Genomic DNA, 6002 nt, shown 5'->3' with positions numbered 1-6002 from the left:
GTGAGGACCTGGATATTTTTACAGTGTTGCATTGTTTTTTTTTACTCGCGGTATTTAAATTTAATTTTGTTGTGATTTTACGTTTTGTATTTGTGTATTTTGTTTTACCCATTTTTATAGTAGTTGTATTTGCTTGATATGCACTTCGCTTGTGCCGCTGGTTAATAATCAAACTCCGTGCGAAAACAAAACTGACTTTATTTTGAATTACACAATACATATAATATGAATGCTAATAAGTATTATGTCCGCTCGCGCTAAATGCTGTATCACCGATCTCGTCTCGTATTTGAGTGCTGTCGTCTTTGGGGTGCCTTTAGGAACTCGTCTTATCTTCACATAATTATGGCCTAATATATCTTCCTACGCTACTATGTTGCCGGGTTGTAAAAATGTATAAAATAAACTTGAATTGGATAGAGGCGTGAACAGTAGTTTATTAGATATTATTAGTAGATTTTTTTTAGTAGTTTATTAGTATGTACTAAAATCAATATTGTACTCAGCAATTATAAAGGTAAATCTAATAAAAAAATACAAATAAGAAATGGATGTTACAATTTGTCAAACTTGTATACTTTAAAAAACAATCAGAACATTCTTAAATTTTTTAATAATCAAAAATAAGGTAAACTATTAAATAAACAATTCAAAATGAAATCAAATCCAGAATTATTACAAAAATATAAAAAGTTAAAATAATTTTTCATCATCAGTAGGATCAACGTCTTCGATGTCTGATTCTGGGAAAGCATCTTTTATGTTTTCGGAATAAGATAGATCAGTGAATTCGTTTTGGAAATATCCAGGAATCACTTTTCCTTTACAATGTTTGATGAGATCGTTATTGGTGTTTGCTGTCGGAGCAGGGCCAGATGGTCCAGCAAATAACTCATCCATCAAAAAATTATCAGCTATTGGACCAAGAGCTATTGATTTTATCGTCATCTGTAGGAGTCCAAGTTGATATCGTTGAAAGATTATCATCGAACACGGTCTCACCCTGAAAAAAAAAGAGTAATTAGTTGTGTAGTTAGAAACATCAGACACTAATATAGTATTACAAACACTAAAAATATTAGACATATAGGTACTTACCAAAAGTAAATCTTTAGTATATGCCCCTGCACTTGCCAAAGCTAGATTTATGATGTTATGTACCTATTCATTTTCTACTATTAATTATAATAACAAAACCATACAATTACGTTGATCCAAAAATAAGTTCAAAATAAAGTAATAAACAATAGTAAAAATATAGATTTGAACTATCCCACAATTCGGAGTACACTGGCCGATATTCTATTACTATCTACAAATCAAACTATGATTTAGAGCCCTTCTAAGCGGTTTCAGGTTACGTGCAATAATGATAAGCTTCCTTTTAACATTTTTTTTTTAAGGAATATATTATATCTAAGCAACAAAAACATTAAAAAAAACGGCAGGTAAATTCTTATCAAACGACAAATTCCACCTGTTTTAGGTAGCAAGAAAGTACTTTTTTTTTGCTTAAGAAAGTTACATCTAGATATAATTAACTAACAAAAAATGGCATTTAATAAATGTGCGAAAAAAAGTAATAAATAATAAAAAAAATATTTTTGGATAGGGTAAAATTTCTTAAGCATATCGCCCAAATTGGCGCTTGGAAATTTTTGCCTTTCACCCGTCGATATATATATATATATATATATATATATATATATATATATATATATATATATATATATATATATATATATGTATATATATATATTTACATATATATGTATATATATATATATATATATATATATATATATATATATATATATATATATATATATATATATATATATATATATATATATATATAATTCGAAGACTCACATAAAAATTCATGGAAGATTAGCTAGTACAGATTAACAGTACCTAAATGGTTAAATACGAGGCATGTTTTTTAAGCGCCGCAGCGCTACGGTCGGCGTTCCGCGCATGAGCGCTGATTACCTACATCTCTTGTCTACGTACTGACGCCATTACAGTATGAATCTTCATTGTATACTTGTTTACTCCAGTGTTGAAGATGCCTCCAACAATCGTGAGTCACGCTGATTGTGAAGTACGGGCTGTTATACGATTTCTTAGTGCTAAAGGCGTAAAACCGATCGATATTCATCGTGAGATCGTTGAAGTTTACGGACAAAACATGAGTGATGGAATGGTAACGAAATGGGAAATGGGTGAGAGCATTTAAATATGGCCGCACAAATGTGCATGATGAAGAACGGAGTGGGCGTCCTTCGGTCGTTAATGAAAATTTGGTGCAGAAAGTGGACGAAAAGGTGAGAGAAAACAGACGTTTTACAATTTCATCATTGTCCGACTGCGTTCCTCAGTATTCTCATAATGTTTTGTATCGCATTGTTACCGAGAACTTGAATTACCGGAAATTGTGTTCACGTTGGGTTCCAAAAATGTTGACGGATTTGCACAAAACCCAACGTTTAGGCAGTGCATTGACTTTCCTTGAGCGGTACCACAGTGAAGGTGAAGATTTTTTAGACCAAATTGTTACTGGTGACGAAACGTGGGTGGCCTACGTCACACCGGAATCAAAACAACAATCCATGGAATGGCGACATTCACCATCACCCAAAAGAGTGAAGTTTAAGCAAACAATTTTTGGCCGGAAAATCATGTGCACAGTTTTTTGGGACAGAAAAGGAGTATTGGTAGTGGAGTTTCTGCCTCGTAATGAGACAATCAATGCAGCGTCTTATTGTGAGACATTGAAAAATCTGCGTCGTGCAATCCAGAACAAAAGACGTGGCAAGTTGAGTAAGGGTATCGTTTTGCTGCATGACAATGCCCGTCCACATGTGGCTAATCAGGCCAAAGATCTCATCAAATCATTTAAATGGGAAACTCTAGATCATCCTCCATACAGCCCTGATCTTGCGCCCAGCGACTACCATTTGTTCCAGCACTTGAAGAAACACCTGGGCGGTCAACGTCTTCAAGACGATAACGAAGTCAAAACATTTGTGATGCAGTGGTTAACAAGTCAGGCGGCAGAATTTTATCAGGAGGGTATTCAAAAACTGGTGCCACGTTATGACAAGTACCTCAATATTCACGAAAATTATGTAGAAAAGTAGATTAAGGTACAGGCTTTCATGTAAAAATAAAATTATTGCCATATCTTTGCACGTCTTTTTTTAATTCCAAAACGGTACTTACTTAAAAAACACGCCTCGTACTTTGTATAAGAAATTAAACGAATGTATAAAATATATATTTTATTTTACAATATTTACGGGAAATTAAATTTTACAGTTTCATTGTCTATTAATAAATATAAATCTATAACTAAAAATAAAGACTATAAAAGAAAATAGATATGCTAGTGTATCTCCTAAAATTATCACAATTACGTAAATATGTAAAGTATATTTGATCTAAAAGTGTTACACAATGTCATTTAGATTGATGTTAATACACTTCATTACTTGGTCAATAATAGAAAAGTACAAGCGATACTTGTTGAGTAAATATAATAAAAAAACAAATTAATTATTGTTTCGATTGCTTAATAGGGGTGTTTACTTTAATTTTCTATAAGAGGTCTCGATAGTAAGGATTAGCTTATATATAAAGTAAACAATAGCCAGTACCTACTCTTCTTTGTTATAATATATTAAGGTTCGGAATCTTACTTACTTAAATCCTAGGATAATTCTTTCTGTTACTATTAACTTAAAATCCAAAAACTGGGATATATTTGCATACTCAACGAAAAATATAGAAACTTATTTTATATATATATATATATATATATATATATATATATATATATATATATATGAAATTAATATATTTTTTTAAATCTAAAGGATCCTCGTTCCTCGCAAAGATACTTTAACAATATACTCTGAAATAGTGAACCTTTGATTTCAACAAAACACTCAGATTTTCAGTTGTGTCCGTAGATTTGTGCCGATATTAGTGTCATTATTTGTCATTCTGTAAATTGAATGAAATAAGCTCATGCAAAAGTTACTTGTGTACATTTAGTAATACGTTTTTAACTGTGTCCATTTTCACAAAACATTAAAAATCTGTTTAAGAGATGGTAGTATGAGTCTCACATGAAATTACTTTATATAATTTCAAATCGTCTGCGAACATTACACACTTGGAGTAATGCAGAGATTAAATTATATTATTGACAAACAGTCAAAACAGTAGGGGTTCTCACCGACAGTAAGCTTTGAAGCCATGGGATTAGCTTGTTATTTAAACACAAAGCTGTAAGTTTAGGCATAATAAGAGTAATTGTAAAATTCACTTTATTAAAGACTTTTGAGAAATCGATGTAGATGTCTAGCATTCTGCAAATCTATTTAATTTGATTTCATAAATCCCAAACTGACACCCATCTATAATCAGTAACGCCTCTGGCATAACCCGACTTATAAAATGGCATAAACAAAGCTGTGTTTAAAAATGCCGGTTACCAAATACTTGTTATAAATCAGCTGTTGGAGTTAATCATGAAATTAACCAAAAGGAGAAATTTAGGCAGATTAGGTGCTCCAAAACTATAGTCAAATACTTTGGGTAACACTAGACAAGAGGTTTACTTGGAATCAGCAGATCGATGTGAGGTTTAAAACCAGACAGGCTACATTGGATTTATAATGTGGTAGTAAAACCAACAATATTTGAGGTAAAACCATAAATACAACTAGGAATACAATATGTGTGATCACTTCTGACTATATGTTATCCAAATATAGACCCCTAGAACTTTTCCAGGTGGACATCCAGGTCTAAAAATGAAGGGATGGTGCAAAAATTTATAGTAATGGTGAAAATATAAATATTTCTAAAGCGGATCAGTGCATGCACAGATAGTTATGGGGAATCCCAGGAGCTCTAATGTAGTTTTTTTTCTAGACTAATGCCGAGAACAACTCGATAAACGAAAGAGCCGATTAACCTGCTAAAAGAAGATCAGGCAAAATGACAGGCATTCTTACTGGAGATCTGCCAGTCAAGGAGCTGTGACCTGTACAAGCTGGTACAGGGTTCCTGGATTGTGCAATGGGTCTCATGAATAAACGAAATATGTACCAAAATGTAATAAATGGAAGACGAACACAGGTACAACACGTGCATAACGAAAGAATGAAAGAACATGCCTCCAGAAATGAAAGAACTTAGGAGGTTGAATATAGTAAACATATTACGTCGATTAACAAGTCCCAGACCTAACTATGTAGTAAAACAAAATTTTTTTGCAAAAATTCGTTATTCATCAAAACAATCCCTCTAGCGACGATACAATCACTCCAACGCTTTTTTAATTTTTCGATGCCGCCTTTGTAAAACTATTTATATTTACCTTCGAAATATTCTTCAGTTTTGGCGATTACTTTCTCACAGGAGCGATATCTCTTGCCACGGGGCATTTTTTTAGATCCGAAAAAGTTGGCCGTCGCTGGATGCCACATTTTGATTATACGGTTGTTGCGGAAGCACTTCAAAGCCCAATTCGTGCAATTTTGCCATCGTTTTCATCGACTTGACACGGTAAAACATCAAGTTGGTGAAACAACAATTTTTTTAACAAATCAGGCTTTTTTTATTGTAGAACAAATGTAGTAGTTGTTGATTGTTTTTCGATGTTTCAAATAATCAATGAAAATAATGACTTGCGGGTCCCAAAATACAGAGTCAGTTTGATTGTCGCTTTGAACGGCTTTCTCCGGGTGCTGTCTATTTAGATGACTGCCGAGTTGATTCCGGAGTGAAGTAATGGATCCATGTTTCATCCATTCTGACATACCGATGCAAAAACTCCGACTTATTCGGAGTAAACATGCCCAAACAGTGCCGAGACTCATCAATTCTATTTTTGTTTTTGCTCTGGTGTGAGAAAACGTGTCACGCATTTGCAAAACACTGTAACTCGGCAACAACAATGTAATATACTAAGGATGGAACATGTAGCT

Source organism: Diabrotica undecimpunctata, chromosome 3, assembly GCF_040954645.1.
Source record: "Diabrotica undecimpunctata isolate CICGRU chromosome 3, icDiaUnde3, whole genome shotgun sequence".
In the NCBI taxonomy this organism is placed as follows: domain Eukaryota; kingdom Metazoa; phylum Arthropoda; class Insecta; order Coleoptera; family Chrysomelidae; genus Diabrotica; species Diabrotica undecimpunctata.
Note: the sequence above shows the minus strand (reverse complement) of the source record.